At 45.7% G+C, this 25522-nt stretch overlaps 2 non-coding genes and 1 pseudogene across 2 annotated transcripts; all 3 read right to left on the reverse strand.

Moving 5' to 3' along the window:
* Positions 1 to 6815: 6815 nt before the first annotated feature.
* Positions 6816 to 8606, reverse strand: LOC140207961 (probable G-protein coupled receptor 139; annotated as a pseudogene).
* A 14107-nt stretch (positions 8607 to 22713) lies between these two features.
* trnal-uaa (transfer RNA leucine (anticodon UAA)) lies at positions 22714 to 22829 on the reverse strand. Its single transcript has 2 exons — positions 22792 to 22829; positions 22714 to 22748 (listed from the first exon to the last, which is right to left on the reverse strand). It is a non-coding gene; the product is annotated as a tRNA-Leu (tRNA).
* A 1943-nt stretch (positions 22830 to 24772) lies between these two features.
* Positions 24773 to 24886, reverse strand: trnal-cag (transfer RNA leucine (anticodon CAG)). Its single transcript has 2 exons — positions 24849 to 24886; positions 24773 to 24807 (listed from the first exon to the last, which is right to left on the reverse strand). It is a non-coding gene; the product is annotated as a tRNA-Leu (tRNA).
* Positions 24887 to 25522: the final 636 nt, after the last annotated feature.

A 25522-nucleotide genomic window follows, 5' to 3' on the forward strand; every position in this document is an offset into this window, starting at 1 on the left:
CCGAAGAGCAGATTGGGAGGCAGATTTTGGAAAGGTGCAAAATAACACGGTTGTTATCATAGTTGACTTTAACTTCTGTGATTTTCATTGGCACCTGATTAGTTCCAATAGCTTAGACGGGGCAGAGTTTGTTAAGTGTGTGCAGGTCGGATTGCTGTCACAGCACGTTGACAGGCCGACTATGGGGAATGCCATTCTGGATCTAGTATTAGGGATGTATGGGGTATCAGGGAGGGGTAGCATCTCTGGTGGGGGAACATGTCGCGTCCTTTTTAAGTCGGTTAGTCCAACTTTGGTCCCCACCTGGCACTCAGCTCTCACCTGTGGCTCCCCGTAGCTGTTTGCATGCGACAGCGGCCATACCCCGGGCAACGGCTTCGACAAGCCGGCTAAACCAGGTGTGGGTAGCCGACGGGCCTCAAACCCTCGGTGAGATAGGGAGTTGTCTACCCCAGCATGTGAAGACAGACTCTGGCGGACTGAGCGGCCGAAACCAATGGAAAGTCCAACGGTCAGGAAGGCGGTCTCTGCAAGCGTCGTGGAACGTGTAGAGCAGGACAAGACACAAACGATGTCCTGGTCATCCACTGCGCCTAGTGCCATCTCCAGCCGTCTCGACTCTGCCTTGCCACTGGATACAGATGGAAATTGGGAAGAGAGGGTGAGGATGACACTGCGCAATTAGTCCTTTCTTAAATCCAAACCATACACTAGTCTCGACACCATCATATTGGTGTCAAGCTCCTCATCGACGCCGACGATGGACGAACACAAAAAGATAGGTACTTGGAGCTTAGGAAAATAGGGGACTATGCGGTAGGGTAATTTCAGCCAGTTTCTAGAGTAAATTAAATGGTTGGCACAATTTTGTGTGCCAAAGTGTCTCTAATATGCTATAGATTTCTATGATTCTGTGAAAGTCAAGGGAAATCTCCTATCCAACGGAGTGGTGACTTGTTGTAAACTGTAATCACAGGGAGAGTGAGAGGGGAACGGCAGGGACTAATTTTGATATACTGATATGGAACAGAAATATGGGCAGGGAGCAGATGGGCCGAGTGGCCTCTCTAGTGTACATTGTGAGTGTGGTAGAGAGAGTAAGTACCTGAGACACTGGATTTCATACAGAACTGATAAATTTTCACAGATCCACTATATTATACACCAGTCTAGTTTCAGGTGAACGTCAGCAGAACAGCCGCCTCCAATGCTCAGTGACCAGGGTTCAGTCCTGGGTGCGATGAGCAGCCGCAAGAACTGCAGAAACTGACAGCGACAGTCCCTCATGAACCTACAGCTGACTTCAGTCACCGTGATGGTTAAACATTCAACAGAGCGGATTTGAACTTCCTCCCTGATGTGAAGTTGCTGGTGGTGCTCACTCTTTGTTCACTCTGGACAGAAATGTGGCCTCTATTTATTGTGAACTCACCGGAGCATCACAAGGTGGGTTAACTGAATGAGTCTCTTCGCACACACGGAGCAGGTGAACGGCCGCTTCCCAGTGCGAAGCTGCTGGTGTATCTGCGATGGCTGACTGAATCCCTTCCAAAATGAGAGCCAGTGAATGACATCACACTGCTATCAACGTCATGGCAATGTATCCAATCAGATCACGGACATGGACACGTGATCGGGCTCTCCTTGTAGCGAGTGGGGCGCTGTCTTCTCCAGCATCTCCACCTCTACATTCAAGGATCGGCGGCATTCAAGCGCTGGTGAACTGACAGAAACAGCGGAACTAACGTGCTGTTGTGTTTGTGATTCCCATACACAAATCCTTTGACTTTTCTACACTGTTGAAAGTTTACAGAGCACGCCAGATGAGTGAAGGACATTTTAGCTGAGATAATTTTAGCCTCCATGGTGACCTCTGATTAAAAACTTTGTCACAGCTCAAAACAATTTAGAGGAACAACACCTCATCTTCTAACTGTCCACAGTACCGATATTTGGTTAATAATACCAAACTCTCGGCAAATCAAAGATTATCAAACACCAAAGAACTACAGTGCACGAGCGTCCATAGCCACGAGACAGTCATCACTGTTGTCTTAGTTCAGTGCAGAGACGAGTAAACCGGAGCGAGGGAGTGACGAACGCGGTGACGTGTGTCGGGAAGGGAGGGGATGACGGGGAGTGGGAACTGTATAGGGGACTGAGGGGTGGTCGGAGACAGTGTCGGCGTAGAGGAGGATTGGGTGACGGAGACGGGAAGTTGTATACCTCTTCCCACCCCGCCACATGCAAAAATGCCATTCCCTATTCCCAGTTCCTCTGTCTCCGCCGCATCTCCTCCCAGGATGAGGTTTTCTGTTCCAGGTCATCTAAAATCTCCTCTTTCTTTAAGGATCGTGGTTTCCCTTCTACCGTCATCAATGATGCCCTCACCCGCATCTCCTCCATTTCCCGCATTTCGGCCCTCACCCCACCCTCCCGCCACCACAACAGGCAAAGAATTCTCTTTGTCCTCACCTACTCCCCCAGTAGCCTCCGGATCCAGCAACTTCCGCCACTTTCAACAGGACCCCACCACTAAGCACACCTTTCCCTTTACACCCTTCTCTGCTTCCCACAGACATATTTCCCTCCGCGACTCCCTGGTCCACACGTCCCTCCCCACCGATCTCCCACCCGGCACTTATCTCTGTAAGCGTAAGAGCTAGACGTGTCCCTACACCTCCTCTCTTGCCACCATTCATGGCCCCAAACAGTCCTTCCAGGTAAGGCAACACTTTACTTGTGAGTCTGTTGGGGTCATCTATTTTATCCGGTGCTCCCGGTGCGGCCTCCTCTACATCGGTGATTGGGGGGGTCACTTCGTCGAGCACCTCCGCTCCGTCGCCAAAAAAGACAGGATCTCCCTGTTGCCACCCACTTCAACTCTGCTTCCCATTCCCATTCGGATATGTCCATACACGGCCTCCTCTACTGCCATGATGAGGCTAAACTCAGGTTGAAGGATCAACACCTCATATACCATCTGGGTAGTGTCCAGCCCCTTGGTATGAATATTGAATTCCCCAACTTCCCAAAATTCCCTCCCCCTCCCTTCCCCCATCCTAGTTTCTCTCTACTCCCTCCTCCAGCTGCCTATTACCTCCCTCATGGTTTCACCTCCTTCTACTACCCATTGTGCTTTCCCCTATTCCTTCTTCACCTTTCCTGACTATCCCCTCCCTACCCCCCTCCCCCACCCCTTTATCTTTCCCCTTACTGGTTTTTCACCTGGAACCTACCAGCCTCCTCTTTCCCACCCTCCCCCACCTTCTTACTAGGGCCTCTGCCCCTTCCCTCTTCAGTCCTGACAAAAGGTTCCGGCCCGAAACGTTGACTGATCGTTTCCACGGATTCTGCCCGACCTGCTGAGTTCCTCCAGCGTGTTGTGATTGTTGCTTTGACCCCAGAATCTGCAGAGTATTTTGTGTTTACGGTGGGAGGGGGTTGTTTGCAGGGATGGGAGGGTGAGACAGATACGGTAAAGTGTGCAGCGGATGGAGGATTGACGGAGGGTCTGAACTGTAAACCGGAGAGAGCAGTTCACAGAGACGGATGGCGGCGTAGGGGATGTAAGGGTGACGGAGATGGGGAGGATTGTGGAGGCGGGTAGAGGATATGGGAAGTGGTGTAGGGGTGTTTGATATGTGGGGAGGGGCGAAGGTATGTCCATCTCTCACCGATTATATTCCCGCTCTCTGCTCAAGAGGTCGGTATCAGATACACACACACACAGGTACTTCCAAATGGAAACGTTTGTTGCGCTTTGTGCAGAGCTGCTGCTGATCACATTGAAAGGAACCGACATGGAAAACGACTGTCCAGATCGATAACGCTGCATCCCAGCCCACAGGATCCTCTCCAGCAATGTACATATCCCTGAAGTGAGGTGGGTCTTTATGTTCTAGGTTTATCCACCCGGCTTCTTAAATGTTATAATAACTTTTATCACTGGCTTTATGGGATTTTGCTTGTGGCTATGAAGAACACAAATGTAGTGCTGACGACCCCAGTAATCTCAATTACTGGATCTCTCAATAATGTGCAGTGTAGCTCCCGAGGCTCTGGAAGATTATCCACCTTAATGCCCTTTAAGAGACCGGATATGATCTCCTTACTGGTGCGGTACAAATTTAAAAGGCATTTTGGATACGTACAGGATGTTAAAAGTTTAGTCACAGACTCTTTCAGTGGGGGAAATACCCTTCAGCCCATGTGCCAAAGTGATTGAGATGTACACTCAAGCTGATTCCTTTTACAGAGGAAATGGCTCAGACGTAGGCAGATGAAACGAGTTTAGATCCGCATAGAAGGGCTGGGCCGAAGGGCCCTTGTGAACGGGAAGTATCGCGTCCGAAATATCGGCTGTATATATCTCAGTAAATGCTGGCTGACCTGCTAAGTTTCTTGACATTATGCATTCTGTTCTGTCTAGCATTTGGGAGAAAATATATTTTGTGCTGGAAGACTGCAGAGGAGATTACCGGGATTGTTGGGTACGTGTTATGGGGTGAGATTGGATTGTGTTGATGCCTAGGCTTAATCTACAGAGGGATCTTGTGATCCAGTTCATAGCTCCCTGAGAGTGGCTGCATGGGATCATGGGATCGATTGCTTTCAGTAGTCGCGACACTGAGTTCCGGTGTCAGGTAGTTAGATTATGAGAACACTCAGTCCTCTTTTATTGTCATTTAGAAATGCATACATGCATTAGGAAATGATGCAATGTTTCTCCGGAGTGATATCACAGAAAACAGGACAGACCAAAGACTAACACTGACAGAACCACGTAATTATAACATATTGCTGCAGCAGTGCCAAGCAATACCATAATTTGATAAAGAATAGACCATGGGCACAGTAAAAAAAAAAAAATCTCAAAATCTCTAGTCAATCGACTCCCGAGTCCCCGATAGCAAGCGTCAAAAGGGAGAAACTCCCTGCCATAAACCTCCAGGCACAGTCAACTTGCCGATACCTTGGAAGCAGCCGAACCCAGCCGACATTGAGTCCATCCGTCCGAAAACTCCGATCTTCCGAGCAGCCTCTCCGATATCGCCTCCCGAGCGCCATCCTCTGCCGAGCGCCTTCGACCTCTCCCCGGCCGCTGAAACACATACAGCCGAGGATCTCGGGGCCTTCAGTTCCGGAGATTCCGGTTGCCACACAGTAGCAGCGGCAGCTAATCGATCTATATCGATCTATTTATTTATTTATTTAGAGTAATTTTGTATCATTTCCGTACACTGCTGCTGTAATAAAACAAATTATGCAAGGCAGTGATGTTATAGATGACTCAGAATGTTTAAAAAAGAGGTCCTTCACGGGTTTTTTTTTTTCATTCTCATTGTGGTGGAAGGAAAGCCAAATGTGATGGTGAAGACGGATTCGATGGAGGTTCTCAGATACTACATGAATATGTGAAAATGGAAGGATGTGCGCCTTGTGCAGGCAGAAGGAGTGGCCGTAGTTAGCCATGACATTGCCAGTTCGGTTAGTTCAGAACAATGCAGTGAGCATAAGGGCCGACTGTACTTTTCCATGTCTGTGAGACCACAGCTGGAGTTCGGTGCACATCTCTGGTCGCTTGTCTCAGGAAGACGTGATTAATCCAGAAAGACGCAGAAATGATTCACGGATTTGGTTGCCGGGAACAGAGGACTCGAGTCAAAAGGAGACTGTGCAGTGACTGTGCAGTGATCGCAACACTGAGGGCGATGTGACATCGATTCTCCCCTCCGCCACCACAGGCCCTACTCTCAGATTCAATTGTAGGTGATGCTAATGGTGGAAAATGGCACAAATGATCCATAATGGAGGCAGTGTGACGTAATTCACAAACACCGTCATTGAGTTGTTGTGTTCGCTTTAAGAGGTGGTGCGTGACATAATCACGAGAATGTAAGGGGATTCCGCTTTTGGTTTCCTCGTAATGGAAGTAAAGGTCCCTAGTTTTTATTAAGCACCTAACACGAACGGGCCACATTTTATTCGCAAACTCTTACGAACTCACGGTAAATGTGCTCTGATCCCAGAATTTATCTCCGCCCCTCCAGCCCCACAATCGTTTTGTTCCCATTAAGAGGTGGTGCCTGACGTAATGACTAGAGTGTAAGGGGATCGCTGTTGTTTTCCTTGTAATTCAACTGAAGGTTTAAAACTTCTATTAAGCACATAAAACGACCCGGGCTCGTTTTATTCACAAAATACTTGCGAACTCAGAGTAAAATGTACACTGGTCCCAGTAATGGGACCCGTCACTGCAGCCAACGAAAATGCATGTGAATGGCCTCCACTCCCTCAACTCCAGCCACACAGTGACTGTGCGTAGAACTTAACAACAGGATGGGTCACACGAGAGGGACTATATTATAGAGTTCAGTCGACAGCGGGAAATTGACCTGTCTCCGTCCAGCTTACCAGAAACTCTGGTCATTTCAATCGTCTCCATTTGCCGGCATCTCAATCTCCGAAGCTCCATGAAATAATAACCCACCCTGGACAATCCCTCACTATAACACAGGCCTCATAGTCACGGCAACATCCTCCTAAATCTCCCTCTCTCTCTCTCTCTCTCTCTCTCTCACACACACACACACACACACAATATCTTTCTCGTTCTCACTACCTCACTGACCCCATGCGCACCCCGCTGTCGTTTCATCACCTCATTCAGCCACTCTCTTACGTTTCCCCTCGCAACCGTGCCCTGTCTACCTCTCTCCACATCCCCTCTCCCCCTATTCTTAGGGTCAACGATCCTAATATCCCGGCGCTGCCGGTCGATGGGACAATCAGGCGGTGAATCTGGTTTGTGTTCAGGTCGCGGCTTTATTAATGAACTGAAGCACCGAGGTGATCGGATATTTCACCGCTCTGATCACCCGCTCCCTGAATTTCGACTGAGTCACCGCGTAAATAAACGTGTTCGTGCAGCAGCTCAAATTCTTCAGCAAAACCCCGACAAAGTGAAAGATCCATTCAGAATCATTGAAATCAAATCCTTTTGCTCTGATCTCGTAATACATGAAATTTACAACCAGTGTCAGCCACAGGAGGATGAAGCTGCCGGACAGGGTGAAGAGTAGAACCACAGACCTCCTCCTGCTCTCCATCTCCGGGTCACTGGGATTCTGGCCTTTGCTTTACCCCTCAGTCCCTTACGGACCCGACTGGACATTAAAATGTGCCGGACTGTCAGAGCGTTGAGCAGCAGAATCACAACGAAAGGGATGAACGGACTTAAAACCGTATCGAGCCAATCATATCCTACCCACCAGGGGTCGGTGAGAGTATAGTCCATTAGGTCACAGAACCACGGTACATTGACGATTACCTCTCTGGGTTCCCAGAGGAAGTAGCGGGGGATGTTTTTCAGACAGCACAGCACGCCGATTGTTGTTAGAACCAAAACCGCAGTTTTCCCGGTGCAATATTTTGTTTTCAGCTTCTGGCAGCAAATGGTGACAAACCGATCAAAAGTGAAAGCGACGGTGAACCAGACAGAGCAGTATGTGGCTGTGAACCTCAGTACCTCGATCACCCTGCACACAGGGGTAATACTCAGAAAAGTCCACGGAAAGTATTTATATATGATTCGAAATAAAGTGACCTCGCTAACAACGGTCAGTAGATCCCCTACTGCCATGGCCACCAGGTAGCGAGTGGTGCAGGTAGAGAGGCCGCACTTTCCCCGAGAGAGGATCACAATCGCCACGAAATTCACTGCGGGAAGAAAGAACAAGCATTGGGTAGTGCTGAACACCTTCCCCGGGAATGGAAACGGGATCTGGTTTCAGCCAATGATCAGGAGTGCGAGAGGAGGTGAACGGCTGCTCATCTAACATAAACCACAGGTCACCTTGTCTCTGACCTGCCTTCCTCATTGTGGAGGTAAGACGATGTGTGAGCAATTGTCATGAGCAGCAACGATCGGCACTAATCCGACCCCAGTCCCTGATGGGGCCGGTTTCACTGGTTTAACCGTGAATGACCAGGCCTCTGGAAATAGCATCTGACGGGGCTGAAGACGGATCCGGAGGGAAACAAAACTCACAAAATGCTGGAGAACCTCAGCAGCTCCAGCAGCGATCATGGAATTGAACGAACACCCGAGCAGGTCTCAGAGCGAAAGCAGGAACATCTTAGTGATCCAATGTGGATTGACTCCGTTCATGGGTTAGTTCCACAGCGCAGTTCAATTCGATAATACACGGCAGTAGATCCATGGACTCGGGTTCAGGTGATCAGATCCAACTTTTAACTAGCAGGTAATGGAATCCGATTGCGACGGGTTTCACAGGGAGACATAAAACACAGGACCAGGTCCCCACTCGGATCAATAACTCAGAAACAGTCAACTGTAAAATGTAAACCTCTCACAGTCACATCCTCCTGGTGGGCTGCCCGTCCTTAAGACCCTTATGCCTTATGGATATTTGTTCAATGAACACCAAGTTGTAAAATAATCATAAACAGTTTCATATTGGTCAAAGCAAAGAAATATCAAACAGTAATTGCTCCGGTCACTCACCAGGAACTCCAATAACGGCGATGAACATGTTCAATACTTTGCCCACAAGCAGGTACCTATCAAACAATGCAGGCATTTTTTTCTGGCCAGTGATTTGTCCCCGTCTGCTACAGGCAATCTCTCGGAATAAAATGTTGAGGCAGAACATGACTGGGGTTTTAATACCACTCAGCGACTCCACCGGGACAGATTTCAACAGATTCTAAAACAAAATTGTTTTAATTATTTACAATCCGATTAAGTCAGACAAGTGCCATTCCTGTGGCGCAACATTGTGATTAATTTAGTGAATTAGCCGTGAAACTGCAAACAATTGAAATTATGCTGGCAGTAAGGGGTGTAAATTGCAAGTGGCATTCCTCCAGCAAAGGGGATATTGTTTCAAAGACCATCAGACCCAGCTCTGCACCTCATCGTGAGTCGGTACGACTTTTGTCCATCGGCTGAGCGGATTCACTGAGAGTAAAGCGGCCGTCCACTCTGATTCTCCACCAATTGCAATTACAGCTCATTTCACTGTAACCTTATCTCCCACTCCCGATTACCAGCAACCATCCTCAGCTTGTTTCTGTGTACCAAACATTGTCCTGAGTCAAAAAGATATTCATCACCATTGAGAGGAATGCATGCTCTGAGAAAAGCAATGCCGCTGCCTTCCACTTGTGTTAGATCGATCTGGAACTGAAAAATGAAAGCATGGACAGTCTCTTCGGACCACAGTATCTGTGCCAACCATGCCGCCATTTTAAACGGATCCCACCTATGCACACATGATCAGTCTCCATACACTCCCGGCGTGTCCATATGTCAACGCTCACAACAGAGATCTGGGAGTTTTGTGTTCTCTGATCTCAGAAGCTTTTTGACCATCTGTGTGAAATAGTTGTAACCAACAAATTTGTCTGAACCTTCAAAGGTGTCTTGTCAATTGCAATGTGTTTCCACTCTAAATGTGTAATTTAAAGGAACCATTTGACAGACTCGAAATAATGAATTTGATTATCTATTTGTAGGTTATGAAATTATATTGAATCACCCATTGCTACCATTGTCGACAGGTGTATAATCTCTTGACGTTGTTTGAATTTGAGAGACTCTGCCAAGAATGTGTCCGAGGTAATGTACATTTATGGTGTTGAATAAACAATTTCATATCCACGAACTTCGTCATAGTCCGAACACTCGTTTAACTCTCTCAGTACCCATCCCTAACCCATCGAACGCAGCAAACTAAAGGAGTGACTATGTGGGCGCAGCTACAGGTACCTAGCAGACAATGCAGGTATTTTCTCTGTCCAGTGATTTGTCCCCGTGGGCTACGGCAATCTCTCGGAAGGAAATGTGTGCTCTGTCTGTTATGTGTATGTGATACACACTCAGGCTCGACCACGCACAAACTAGTATAAACATAAACAGACAAACACATTCAGATGCAGTCACATGCAGACGCACATAGAGACATACACACACGCGCGAACACACAGACAGTCATAAACACACACAGGCATATATAGGCACACGCAGACGCACACACCCAAACATAAAAAACGCAGAGCACGTGGTCAAGCCAACACACAGACCCTCAGACAGACGCAAAGACACGCATACAGAAGCAAACACACAATCACACACACACGTCAAGTCAAGTCGCTTTTATTGTCATTTCAACCATAACTGCTGGTACAGTGCACAATAAAATGGAAACAACGTTCCTCCAAGACCATGGTGCTACATGAAACAACACAAAACTACACTAGACTACCTCAACCAACACAAAACTACACTAAACTACCTGAAACAACCCAAAACTATATTAGAATTCACACCTACACGGGACTACATCAAGTGCACAAAACAGTGCAAGACAATACAATAATTAATAAACAAGAGAATAACCACAGTGAAGGACAAATTACAATATGATAATAAATATTATAAATGTAAATGTAAACAATGTAAACAACGTTATAGCAGAAATTGAGAAAGAAATGACCAAAAATTGCAAGTGAGTGGAGTTGTGTTCAGTTGAGTGTCTGTGTGTATATGTGTGTGTGTGTGTGTGTGTGTGTGTGTGTGTGTGTGTGTGTGTGTGTGTGTGTGTGTGTGTGTGTGTGTTTGTGTGTGTGTGTAGGTTGGTGACGGACGAGACTCTGGGAATTGAGGAGTCTAATGGCTTGGGGGGAAATGTCGTTACACAGTCTGGTCGTGAGAGTCCGAATGCTTCGGTCCCTTTTGCCAGATGGCAGGAGGGAGAAGAGTTTATATGAAGGGCGTGTGGGGTCCTTCACAATGCTGTTAGCTTTGTGGATACAGCGTGTGGTGTAATTGTCTGTAATGGCAGGAAGAGAGACCCCAGTGATCTTCTCAGCTGACCTCACTTTCCGCTGCAGTGTGTGCCATTCGAGACGGTGCAATTTCCGAACCAAGATCAGGATGCTCTCAATACAACCTCTGTAGAATGTGGTGAGGATGGGGGGTAGGAGATGGACTGTTCTCAGCCTTCGCAGAAAGTAGAGACGCTGCTGGGCTTTCTTTGCTATGGAGCTGGTTTTGAGGGACCAGGAGAGATTCTCCGCCAGGTGATCACCGAGAAATTTGGTACTCTTAACGATCTCTACGGAGGAGCCGTTGATGTTCAACGGAGAGTGGTCGCTCCATGCTCTCCTGAAGTCAACAACCATCTCTTCTGTTTTGTTCACATTGTTACGTACCCCGTAACTGGGTTGCCAAACCAGCAGAACGCTCGTTGGAGTCTGTGATTATTAGGATCTAATAAAGTTTTATTCAAGAAATAAGTAATACAGTACACTAATCGCAAGGATATAAATGTAACAGGTTAGCAATGATAATACACACATATACACAGAAATAGGGTAATAGGAATCAATCAAGCTCTATCGTAGTCTAGGAGTAAAATGATCAGTCTTAAGTGAAGCAGAGTTCGGTGCAGTTCAGTGCAGTTCGAAGTAATCACTGTTGTACCGTTGGAGAGAGAGAGGGAGAGAGAGAGTGGGAGATGTAATTGGCTTCAGGCAGACCTTTTGATGTCTTCGCAGTTGGTTTCGGGTAGACCTTTTGATGTCTTCTAATCCCGCTGTGGTCACTGACTGTGACCCCTCCGTTCCGGATACGATCGTTCTTCCGCGGTGAACCCGGCACCCAGGCAAGGGCGGACACACATCCCAGGTTCCCACCGACCGTACCTTTAGACCCTGTGAGCCTCTGATCGATTCCCGCGAACCGGTCCACCAAACTCTCACCAACTTGTGGGGGCACACTGCTCTTTCCAGGGTGTCGTAGCGTGTCTCGTGCCTTAGCAAACCTGCTCTTTTATCCCCCTGCTGGGGTATCACCTGTCCATCAAACATCAAGCAGTTCAGATTCAAAGCAACCGGTCTGTCAATATCTAAATTGTGTTTCTTTCTCGTTAATCACCCCCTTCTCTCTTATTAGCATTGTGAATGTTTCTCCATTGTCTTTCGTTATCTCTCTCATTAGCATCATCCGTCCGGTAGCTCTGCTTGGCGTCGCAGATGACAACCCCACCCTTAAAAGGATTTTTACCGGTGTAAAAATCATGGGCATGAATGCACATTATAAGATACACACTAATATACAGGTAGTCAACAGCTATTCGATTAATACAGAGAACTTTAAGTTTTAACACCTTGACAGGCAATCAGCAATCACATTGTCCGTTCCTTTTATATGTTTTATCTTAATATCAAATTCCTGTAAGACCAGACTCCAACTTAGTAACAGTTTGTTTTTATCCTTCATTGTGGCCAAAAACACTAATGGATCGTGATCAGTGTAAATTATCAGTGGTTTCCGTGACGGACAAATATAAACTAAAAATGTTGTAATGCTAGTATGATTGCCAGTAATTCCTTCTCCACAGTGGAATAATTTCTCTGATGGACATTAAACTTCTTAAAAAAAATAAGCCACTGGGTGTTCGATCTTCTCTTAGTCGGTCTGCAACAGCACCACCCCTGCCACTTCGTCGCTAGCATCTGTTGTTATGGAAAAGGGTTTTGAAAGGTCAGGCGCATTCAATACAGGGTGGTGACACAGAATCGCCTTCAGACTCTCGAAGGCTTTTCGACAAGGTCGTTCCACACAAACTTCGCGTTCTTCGGCAAGAGCTTAGTAAGAAGGAGGGTAATAGCCGCAAAGTTTTTGCAAAACTTACGATAGTACCACACCATCCCCAAGAACCTTCTCAGGTCTCTCTTGTCCGTCGGGATCGGAACTTCAGAGCTAGCTTGCACCTTAGCCTGCATCGGTGCCAGCTGCCCCTGTCCGACCACATACCCCAGATAAGTGACCTTAGCGTGGCCGAACTCACTTTTCGAGAGGTTCACTGTCAGGTTGGCTTCAGACAGCCGTTTAAACAGTTCCTCTACTGCCACAATGTGCTCCTCCCACGTGTCACTCCAGACCAATAAATCGTCAATATACACTTCTGCGTTCTTTAACCTTTTTATCCCCCAGCATCAGTTGCCATGAAAGCATCTGATTGTCAGCTTCATATTCGTTGTCTTCCAACTCCTGGTGCAGTTTGCACCTAGTAGCGTGAATCCATTCTCCTTTACCGTCAACCTTCGGGCTGTTAGCAGCACTGGGTAGGAGCCTTCCCATCTGGGAGAGAAAGAATCTCTATTCTTCGAAGTCACATATATTCTTTCTGCTGGATTAACGGATACATGTTACCCTTAGTTAAGGGTGCCTGGGCTTGCCGGAACCTCTCATACAATTCCCCTGCATTCTGACACAATGCTTGTGCATATTTCAGTATCTTATCATCATTCCATATTAGCTCTTACTTTTCTGAGTCATGGGGGCTTAGTTCCTGTTGTCATAGTCCGCCCCATCAAAATTTCATGAGGGGAAAGTCCTTTATTTCTATTCTTCTGATTTTCGCAGAGTTTACGTTCCTGGGGTCATTGCCTCTGGCCGTATGAGACTGTTTTGCTGACAAACTTTTGTCAAAGCCGCTATTATTTCCCCGTTTGCTTTTTCCACCATACCTAAGCACTGAGGCTAATAGGGGATATGGAATTTCTACTGCAACCCCAAGGCTTCCTCCAGTCCCTGCACTTCACAATTGTAAAATGGGTTCCCCTGTCACTACTTATCCCCAGGGGAATTCCAAATCTAGGTATAATTTCCGGTTGGGGCAAATAATTAAATCTAGTGGGTGTTTTTCCTCTATTGTTTTGCTGGCAAACTAAACAAGTTCGTGTTATCTTCTTGATAGTTACTGCTATCCCCAGGGCATACCATTGATTAGTGATGGCATGCTGCATCCCTCATTTGCCCATGCGAGCCTGGCAATGTGCCGAGCGAGCCAGGTGTAAAAATAAACTCTGAAGGTACACTACTCGGCCATCTGGGTGACGCCATAACCCGGTATTCTGGTAACATGCAGATTTGCTCCAGGCATAATTTTCTTGCTGTGAGGCAAGATTTTGCTCTTCCTGCAACTGCTGGACGTCCATACACACAGGGAGCTCCTTCCCTCCCGATTCAACCCGAGGGGTCTGCAACACAGGTTGTCGCTTAAGGGCTACCTGTTTTGCTACTATGTCTTCAAACCGATTTCCCTTGCAGCCCTCATTCTCGGCTCAGGTGTGTGCCTCGCACTTAATTATTACTAAAGTCTGTGGCAACTGTATAGCTTCTAAAAGGCTCAATACGAAGGAGGCGTGTTTAATCGCTTTCCCCGACGAGGTGATAAATCCTCTATTTTCCCACAATCGCTCACAGTCATGTGCTATCCCAAACGCATAACATGAGTCAGAATGAACACTGGCAGCTTTTCTTTAGGCCAAAATTGAAACGAGCTCTGGTAACGACATAGAGTTCTGCCGCCTGCGCTGATGTTCCTATTGTCAAGGCATAAGCTTCTAGTATCTCGTGGCAGTTATTATAGTATACCCTGCCAGCAACAGATCAGCTCTTGGGCGGTGCAAAGAGCCATCTGTGAAAAGAAATAAATTAGTGTTATCAATAGGTTCGCTTCTCAGATCTGGTGGGGGAGCAGTAGTGGCTTCCACTGCGAGCAAACAGTCATAGTCATCCCCATCCTGCTGCAGATAGTAATGGAACAAAAGTAGCTGGATCAATAGCCAGAGATCTTTTGTACGTACAGTTGGATCGAGAGAGAAGAATCACCTCATAGCCTGTCCTTCTGGCCGTGGTAGAATGCTGAGGAGCAGCTGAATTCAACAGTAGCATTACGGAATGGGGTACTATCACAGTACACTGGTGATCCAATACAATAGGAATAGATTTTCTATCATTACATGTAGGTCATGGAAGGCTTTCTCCCTTTCGGGTGTCCATTCCGCAATGAGAGGCTCCGCTTTCAATGTGGCAGAACGCATTACTGCATCCCTCTCCCGGTATTCGGGAATCCACTGTCGACAGTGCCCTGCCATGCCCAGAAAAGACAGAATGTCATTTTTTTTGTTGTTGTTTTGGGGACTGAGACCTTATTTTTCCTTTTATTCGATCCCTTCCCGAAATTCGCCAACATTTACTCAGCTGGAATCCAAGGTACTGGACAGACTCTTGGCAAAACTGTATTTTCGCCACTGACACCCTGTGCCCTCCTCTCGCCAAAACTTCCAGGAGTGTTAAAGAATCGGTCAGACATTGTGGCCCTGTAGCAGAAGCTACCAGGATGTTGTCTACATACTGAATCAGTGTGAAATATTCAGACAGCTGGCATTCGGCCAAATCATTTTTTAACTGCTACAGCATAAACTGCGGGGCTTTCAGTATATCCCTGGGGCAGACTTGTGTACGTATATTGCTCATTCTTATAAGTAAAGGCAAATAGATACTGGCTATCCTCGTGCAAATGTATGGACCAAAATTCTGAGCACCGATCGACTACAGTAAAGGTACTCGCTCCCGCAAGTATAGAAGTAAGCACAATGTTAGTGTCCGGCACCAGCAGAGCAATAGGGATGAGTATCTTATTAATGGCTGTTCGGTCCTGCAGAAAACTCCACTCATTTCTCCTGTCCGGTTTTGGAATAGGTAATATAGGGGTGTTACACCGGCTTTGTGTCTTCACCAGCACCCCTTTCTGCAATGAGTCAATTACTGAAGCGATCTCTTCTTCAGCTTCAGTAACTATACGGTGCTGTTTAATACAGGGCAGTGGCTCATTCTTTTTTAGAGTAACTTTATGCTCCAGTTGTTTGTGCATTTCCCACATGATTTTTATGTTGGGCCCATAGGTTCCCTGGTACCCGCACTAAGGCTGGAGAGGGAGGTAAAGGGTCTTCTGCTGGTGGTTGTTGCTTTTCAAAGGTTGTTTCCCAGCTTTCGGACTGTAACATAATTCTCCCCTCCTTTTCGTTAAAGAATTCTATTCGGGCTTCTTGTCCCAGTACCGGCAGAATCATAGTATAAACAAACTTCGTTTCTTTCGCCAAACGTTTTATCATCGTCCCGATATCTTTAGGCTTTGCTGGTGGTGTTATGGCCACTGTCAAATGAGGCATTGCGGTCGGAATCTTTTTTTCCTGATCTTCCGCTAAGTGTACCAGGAACCCTAATCCTTCGGGGACCAAAATACACATACAGGGTTGCCTTCAGCTTTAACGCTTAAGTAAGGGTGTAAAACCTGATCATAGTGCGGGTCAGTTTGTAAAGTGCAATAGACTGTGCAATGGAGCTGTTTCTTTTCTTAGCTGCTATTAATCAAGTATTGCAGGTTTCGCATGTAAAGGTTGGCTCGTCCTATCAATGTGTCATACAGTCTCTGAACTTGCCCTGCATAGAGATTGCTATCCAGCTGCCAACAGTATAGTATGGGTACTGAACTGTCCTTTTCTCGCCCTTTCATTAATTTTAGCATTTGAGGGGCACTAAATTGAGAAAGCGCCATGCATATACCTTCAGATGTACAGTGCAGTGTTGCCCCTAATTTACAAAGGGTCTGCGGACCCAGTAAGGGAAGCGGGGCTCTTTCACATATAATGAAGGTGTCTGTTAAAAGCTTACACTTCATTCTCGTTTTCTCTTTTCCTGCCACTTTTTTGTCTGCCTATTCGGGCGTTTTTTGAGTCATCTCTAGCACTGCTAACACTTCCTTCAGCTCCCTCAGCTTCAATTCCTCTTTCCTGAGACCCTTCTCTCGTCGCAGTGATGTCTACTCTGCTGCGGGTGTCAGGTGCCTGATTTCTGGAATGGGGGATTGTAAGGAGTGGGTACGGATCGTCCCAAGGCAGTCATCGTCATTATTAAATCGTCCATTTGACTATTGGGTGCCAAGGGCACTGGCCGGTACGGGGAGTTGGGGATAAAGTTCCGTGGCAGGTTTCGTTTCAACCACAGCCTTCTCCGCTCCAGGCTGCTTAATATTTTTCTTTGGAGGTTGTTGTCTTTTAGCCACCTCCTTCCATCGTTTATAACGTCTTAGCATGTAATCAGCAGCACAATTTGGGTCGCCGTTCCCATTTCGGATGGCGTCCTCCCAGTGATGGATCAGTCTCAAATTAAAACTTCCCCCATACGGCCAATCCCCATGTGACCATTCATGCAAATTACTACTGAATGTTGCCGCATACGTATTATCTCCCGTCTCTCTGAATACCATATCCGCCGGGGATCGAGGCGGGACTGAGGGGTCTCCTATTTGCTGGTGGTGCCATTTTATCTTTTTAATCTTTTTGGCTCTCTTTTTCCTACCTGCAGTTGGGAATTCAAAGCCTTCATCTTATCGCCGGAACCCTTTGGTTTATTAGCAGGATCAGCGCTAGCACTTCCCATTTTTCTTGTTTATGATTTTAATTTCAGATAAAAGTGCACAAAGTTTCTTTATTCACACTATGTACACAATGAGCTCTCACGGGTGTGTTTCCTCTGTCATTCCACAGGGCTCTGAGCTCGGTTACGGAATTGATCGGTAGCTACCTTGGTACCCTTAATGGCCGCCCCTGCCGTCCTTCTTTCAGCCTGGACGCAGGGCTCCTGTCTCCCCCTTTCAGCTAGGAGAACGGTTTTCCTTCCCAACTTGGAAGGCACCTTTCTGTCTTGCTTCTCCTTTCCCGCCGATGGTTCTTCTTTTTATTTTGATCCTGCTCCTATAGCTTCTCATTTTCAGCCAGGAGACTAAATTGAGGATTTCATCCTCGTCAACAAACTGTTGCGGATAAATGTCAGGAGCAGCAGACAGAATAAATCAGGTCGACTCAGAGAATTGCTTCAGACTAAAGGACTTTATTACATGATATCATGGAGAGCCTCTGTACCTAAAAGGGATGCTTAGGGGCTCTGCTTAGCTCTCAGACACGCTTCATTATATAGACACAACATACGTAACTAAAAACACTTAACAAACAACGTGACTTTGAACTTAGAACTAGATTTCAAAAGAACAACAGTATTTGTAATTGCAGAGCCATAACATCTTTCCTGCAAGGACTTTAGCTAAATTATAAGACTTGCAAGGACCTTAGCTAAATTTTAAGAGCATTCACAAGCGATTAGGTTAACCTCTACATATCCAAAGAGTCTTAAATTCTTTCACAGAGTGGAAGAAGCTGTCAGATGTGAATGGTCTAATGATTCATTCAGCGGTTGATTTTAATTCGGAGCTCGGTTTGGCTATTACATCACTGGCTGATAAATACAGAGGTGTATCTGCGGAGACAAAAAGTTATTGTAGGCTGGGTGTGTTCTCTGGGGTCAAGCCCACACCCGATAGAGAAGAGTTATATGCGGCTTCTCTGAGCAGACGTATCAGTTTCTGGATGAATGGCAGTGCTCAGGTCACATGAAAATACTGAGACCGGTAGAAAGCTTAAAGGGTCCGGCGGCTGATATACTGAGTTTCTTCAAGCAGAAAATCCTTTAGAGACATCAGCTAATTGGCAAACTCTGGGAGATGCTATTGGCACTGCTGAAAGTGCAGCCGATCTCAGGATAAAGTTTAGGCACACATTTTAGGAAGAAGGAGGAAAACTGCCTGCCTGCATTTTCAGGTTGGAGAAGTGCTGCACTGTCTGAACCACAAAGGGTGCATTCAATTCTCTGAGAGAAATTGTTTGAGGATGGAGCAAACTGTGAAGGACGGAATGTCACATAACGTTATTGCTCTACGTCTTCGAATGACCGGAAAGATGTGGCCGCCTCCATCTTTATACCGAATCACTCAGAGAAGTTAGAGAGCAGGAAAACTGGACGGCTGCTACTGAGCAGCCTAGATCTGAGGGCGAGGAAATCCGGTCGATATCGGTTGGCGATGCACCAAGGCGAGGGCTGCTACTGAGAAGCGTCCCTAGACCGTGCCTGCCGTGGAGAAGATGGACAGTTCATGTGGGGATGTGAAGGACAAGTATATCTTCGGAAAGTAAATCAACGGTCAACAGCGAAGAAAATAGATAAACTACGGAAGAACACGGTTAATGAGAGGATACGGTACTATCACTGTATCAAGGGAAATATTAAACTACAAAACATTATTTCTGAAGGAGTTGTGGGACCATGCTCTGATGTATCTCTACGGAATAAAGGTATTTCTGCTAGAGCCATACTTGACACAGATTCTTAAGTTATTTTACTTAATATATCCTTTTACAACCAGTATCCGACGCACTTACCGTTGACGCCAGTCAGTCCCCTTGTGATTCCGGGATTATTATAGATGAGTACCCATACGATAGTCACTTGTCGTTGAAGCAGGAGTTTACGAAATCAGATGTTGGAGTATCTGAGACTATTGACACACAATTGATGCTCTGCACGGATCGGATTGAAAAGATGGAGCATTGATTCTCGTGGGGAAAATACTGCCGTTGTGAGAAGGCTCCAGGAAGCATGCAAACAGAGGAACAGAGAGAGCTTTAGAAACACCTTGTCCATTCACCCTGTGTTCAGAGCTGCTTTTGAGAAGGTGAAAGTTCCTACTAAATAGACGATGAGCGGAAGGAGGTAACTCTGAGGTACACTCATTCTAAACCTGTCAGTATACGTTCTGGCAGTAGCTGGAGTGTCAGGAAACTCTATATTTGCTGAAATGTTAGAGGAATGGACACAGGGATTAACTGAGAAAATATTGGAACGCGAAGATGTCCTTTCTGGTGGCAGGTCTGATTTTGATTTCTCCAAGATACCTCACCATACTATTAGAGCAACCGAGGACACCCCTTTCTGAGAGCGGTCTCTCTGGATGTTTCCAACGGAATTTCAAGATGGTTATCCGCACCTGCTGAAACTGAAGGGAGCTCAATTCAGTTCAGTCTCTAGAGGGAGACACCCTCTCGTAATCAGAAAGGGTCAGAGGAGGTGGTTGATTCGGTAACAGTTCAATCGTGCGAATTCCCGTGAGTAGAGGCCCAGAACCGTCACATGCTCCGCATATGACAAACCTTTCAATCCTGGAATCATTTTGTAAACCACCTTTGAATCCTTCCAATATTAGGACATGCTTTCTGAGACAAGGAACTCCAATACTCAGAGCAAGGCCTCATCAGTGCATCTTAAAGCGTCAACAATGCATTCTTATATCTATATTCCATTCCTCTCGAAATGTTTTCCGACATCGCATTTGCATTTTTCACCACCTTCGAAACCTGCAAATTAATCTTCAGGGAGTGTTGCACGAAATGTTTTGAGTCCCTTTGCACGTCAAATATTCTAATTTTCTCTATGTTTAGAAAATCTACGATGTTACTTCTTTTACCAAACTGCAGGACCATACATTTCCTGACAGTGTGTTCTATCTGCAAATTTTTAGCCGATTCTCCTAATCTGTAAACATTCTTTACTAGCCTTGCTAATTCCTCCACCTATCTCTGTCTAGTCCACAAACGTCCATAAAATCATTATTTCCAACATGCAAGTCATTAACATGTAAAGTAACCGTATTCATTGATCAGTTATACTGTACCCTGCTGTTAGAACAAAGAACATAGAAAACCTACAGCACAATATTCGCCCTCCGGCCGACAATGCTGTTCCGAACATGGACTTATTTAGAAATTACCTAGGGTTGCCCATAGCCCTCTATTTTTTCTAAACTCCATTACCTATCCAGGAGTCACTTAAAATACTCTATTGCATCCGCCTCCACACCGCTGCAGGCAGCCCATTACATGCACTCACCACTTTCTGGGTAAAAAAAAAACTCCCCCCTGAAATGCCTTCTGTACCTAGTTCCAAGCACCTTAATACTGTGCCCTCTCGTGTTCGCCATTTCAGCGCTGGGAAAAAGCTCTGCCTATCCACACTATCAATGCCTCTCATTATCTTATGCACCTCGACGAGGTCACTTCTCATCCTTAATCGGAGAAAAGGTCAAGTTCACTCAACCTATTCTCATAGGGCATGCTTCCCTCTCCATCCAGGCAACCTGCTTGTAAACCTCCTCTGCACCCTTTCTATAGTTTCTACATCCTTCGTGTAATGAGTTTTTTTTTAGTGTGTCTCACCAGAAAATCAGTCATCCTTGTCTGGCGCGTGGTGTCAGGAGCTCGACGCTCAACCCGGCACGGAAGGAAAGCGTCCTCGGCGGTGGACCGACTGCGATTCGAACTCGGGAGCCTTCGCTGCAGAGACCGGCGCTGATCCCACTGCGCCACCAGCTGGCCTGTAATGAAGTGATCAGAACTGAGAACAGTACTCCAAGTGGGTACTGACCAGGTTCCTATATAGCTGTAACATTACCTCTCGGCACCTAAACTCAATCCTATGGTTGATGACGTCCGATGCAAGGTATGCCATCTTAACCACAGAGTCAACCTGCGCAGCAGGTTTCAGTGTCCTATGGACTCGGACCCCAAGATCCCTCTGATCTTCCACACTGCCAAGAATCCTTCCATTAATGCTTTATTCTGCCAGCATGTTTGACCTGCTATTTTATATTGCTGTAACTCAATTGCAACTTTCTTTACTTTAATGCAATATGCTTAACTTTCAAATTTTATTTTTATAACTTTAGAAAACAGCTTTACTACATACATTATTTTTTTCAGCTTTACTGATAAAGGCGTGAATATTTTCCAAGCGTCCATGTTCAATCCGCTGTCAATATAAATATTGTGATTTTGTCACGGCAGAGAGCAGTACAACTAGTCACATCGTACAGGAATCAGGGTGCAGTGTTTGATGAGAAAGAGGCTTCGATAAAGACTGCCGGTGTCAATTTCTCAGACGAGACTATTATTTGGAAAGAACGACATTAGTGCTATTCAGACAAGCTGTCATTCGCTATATTGCAAGGGAATTTTAGATCGTCGTTCTGAAGTATACATCGGCTGCAGAGCTCAGTAACGAGCGTTTAACATCTTTCTGGACTTTCTGTAATTCGCTTGGTAGTCGCTGAGACAGGGTTTAAATGTAAACAAACTGTTGGATTCGTTAGCAGCCCTAGTTTACTGCATGAAGTTACAATTAATATTGATGTTATCATTATTATTATTTTGTTTGACTCAGCAGTTTCTTGCCTTATACACATTGAAGTTTTGACTGATCTGATGGTACGTTCCTTCATTGCTTTTACTGATTTTCGAGAGGAATTTAATCTAATTCTTGTACCTGATGATATATATGTTTATGCCGTGATGATAAGTTTACTTTAAAACGCAAACAACAGGAATTCTGCAGATGCTGGAAGTTTACTTTCTGCTTTGAACTTTGAAAACAATTTGGCCGAAGGTTACTTTCCATGCTGGACGACTCTATGACAACGTCTTAAAACATCTGCATTGCAAAAAAAGAGGAATACTGGCCGTATTAAACCACACAATGTGAATATAATGCAGTCCTGAATGAGAAACACGGAATTCCCATGTCCAAAAATGCGTTAAACGCACAGTATTGAGCTCCGCTGCCAATGTATATTTCAGAACGACGATATAAAATTCCATTGCAATGTAACGACAGACAATTTGTCTGAAAGCCACCAATATTATTCAGTCCGAACTGTAGTTGCGTCGGAGAAATTGATAGCAACACTTCAGCGAGACCTCTTTCTCATCAAACTGTCCACCCTGAATCTCCAGTAATGTGACCCGTTGTACCACTCTCTGCTGTGAAAAAAAACAGTATATTTATCATTCTTCTGTCTTTCCCATCCACCTAAACAGAGCATGTTTTGATCGCTTCAATAAAATTACCGTGATTGAATTTTCAAACCAGCACGTGTAAAGCACAGTAGTTGTCAGGAGTGGGATTCGAACCCACGGCTCCAGATGGAGACCAGAACACTCGAGGTTGCTGTAAAGCGACTGTGTCGCCTTAAGTCTGGCGCCTTGGGCCACTCGGCCACACTAACAACCCTGAAGTACTCTCTTCACATCGGACATAAACAGCTGTGTTTCAGAATGGAATGAATGACTGCTACAGTGAGAGAGTATACATACAAAACACACACATTACCCTGGGATTTGAAATTAAATGGATATGTTGTATTTGCTCAGTTTACCAAGCATGTGCGAAATTAAAACATACAGCAGCTCAGCACTGGAACAGGTAATGGATACAGTTCCAGCCATCCGTCATAGAAAGGATGACGTGTGCAGATATGCTTTACCAAGCTGTTACCCGAATTAGACGGTTTGTGAGATAACGAGAGGTTGAACAAACTTAGGTTGCATTCTCTGGATTATGAAAAGCATAGATAGAGCACGCAGAGGTTATCTCAATCCCAGGGTCTTATACCACGGGGCATGCATTTCAACGAAGAGGGGATGACAACACCCAATCACTCAATGTCGGCAAGACCAAGGAACAGATTGTGGACTTCAGCAGAGAGAAAACCAGAGGTCCATGAGCCAGTTCTCGTTGGAGGAACAGAGGTGGGTATTAATATTTCCTCTACTTTCTTAACCTGGTTCCAACGTACAGCATCGATGCAGCTATAAAGAAGGCAAGACAGTGGCTATACTTTATTACGAGTTCGAAGAGATTTGGCATGTCAACAAATACACTCAAACACGTCTGTAGTTGTACCGTGGAGAGCGTTCTGACAGGCTGCATCACTGTCTGGCATGGAGGCACTACTGCATGAGACCGAAAGTAGCTGCTGAGGATTATAAATCTTGTCAGCTCCATCTTGGGCACCAGCCTACAAATGCCCCAGGACATCATTAGGGAGCGGTGTCTCAGAAAGGCAGCGTCCATTATAAAGGACCTCTAGCACTCAGGGCATGTCCTTTTCTCACTGTTGTCGTCAAGTAGGAGATACAGAAGCCTGAAGGCACACACTCAGCGATTCAGGAACAGCTTCTTCCCCTCTGTCATTCGATTCCTAAATGGACATTGAAACTTCGAATACTACTTCATTTTTTTGACATAGAGTGTTTCTGTTTTTGCAATTAAAAAAAAATCTATTCAATACACGTAAATAATTTACTTGTTTATTTATAATTATGTTTTATTTTATGTGTTATTATTTTTCTCTGTCTGTTGGATTATGTATTACATTGAACTGCTGCTAGTAAGTTAACAAATTTCGCGTCACATGCCAATGATAATAAACTTGATTCTGAATGCGAATATTCGGCATGACATCAACAACTTTGACGAACTTCTATAAGTGTGTAGTGGAGAGTATATTGTCTGTCTGCATCACGGCCTGGTACAGAAACAGCAAGGCCTTTGAAGAAACATCTTCAAGAAACGTTAATGGATTCGGCTCTGTCCATCACGGGTCAAGCCCTGTCAAACATTTATCTAATCTACGTAAACCGGTGTCATCGGAAAGCAGCATCCATCATCAGAGATCCTCACCACCCCGGCCCTGCTCTATTGTCGCTGCTGCCGTCAGGTAGAAGGTAGAAAGTACAAGAGCCTCAGGTCTCAGTTCCGCCACCACGTTCAAGGACAGTCACTACTTATCAACTATCAGGCTTTTGATCAAACGATGATAACTTACAATCACGTGCCTATCCATTGAATAATCCGACAACCAATGATTTCTATTTAAACACTTCTGTATATATTATTAGCTGAGTCTGTCTGGAGGAACTCAAAAGGCCAGGCAGCATCTGTGGAGAAGAGCAAAACAGTCGACATTTCGGACCGAGATACTTCACCAGGGAATTGTTTCTGAGGGAATCCGGCACCCAGAATTCGACGTACGATTGTCTGTTGTGCTGCGATATGCCGGGACAAACACACAATCTTTTCTTTCTACCATTTTTCTAATCCACACAAACAACCCACCTTTTCTTCGCAGTAATAACATCCCTCGATTGAACGTTTAAGGACAAAAGATGTCAGGAGTGGGATTCGAACCCACGCCCCCAGATGGAGACCAGAACACTCGTGCTTGTAAGAAGGACTTTCATTCCCTGAGTCTGGCGCCTTGGACCGCTCGGCCATCCTGACAACTTTCCATCACCCGCTTCACATCCAAAATAAATGGTTGTGTTTGAGAACAGATTAAATGCCTAATTTGAGAACTGAGTTATATACACACAAACACATCCTGGGAACGAGAAATGAAAACGAGCTTGTTACAGTTTTCTCTGGTTAGGCAGCATCTGTGGAAAGAGAAGCAGTGTTAAAATTACAGATCAGAACTTGTTAGACGCGTATCAGCAGAGATTTGGGAGGGAGGTTGTAATGGTGAATGACAACGCTGGGAAGAATCGCTGTGTTCACATGGAGGGAGGTGAGGATTTGGACGTTTATAGATGGACTGAATGTGACATCCCTGGCTGGAACACAGGAGGTTCAGTTGTAACGGGGAACGCAGCTTTACTGTTGTTGTTTAAGGTGTTTGAGAGAAAGGGATTCCACGTAAAGAAAGAAAAATAAGATGGGAAAAAAGGGGGCTATGACGGGCACTGGTGGGTCTGATACAGACGAAAACGGTTCTGCAGTTTTCTGAGAAGCGGGGGCAAGGGCCACAGGTTTGACCCAAGCTTCAATTTGAACAGAGCGGTAGATGAGAAGTAAAGGGGATGCTGAGGCCAGCAACGCCGTCGGGATAAGCTGTAAACAGCTGTTTTGTAACTCGAA

The sequence above is a fragment of the Mobula birostris genome, chromosome 13 (assembly GCF_030028105.1).
Source record: "Mobula birostris isolate sMobBir1 chromosome 13, sMobBir1.hap1, whole genome shotgun sequence".
In the NCBI taxonomy this organism is placed as follows: Eukaryota; Metazoa; Chordata; class Chondrichthyes; order Myliobatiformes; family Myliobatidae; genus Mobula; species Mobula birostris.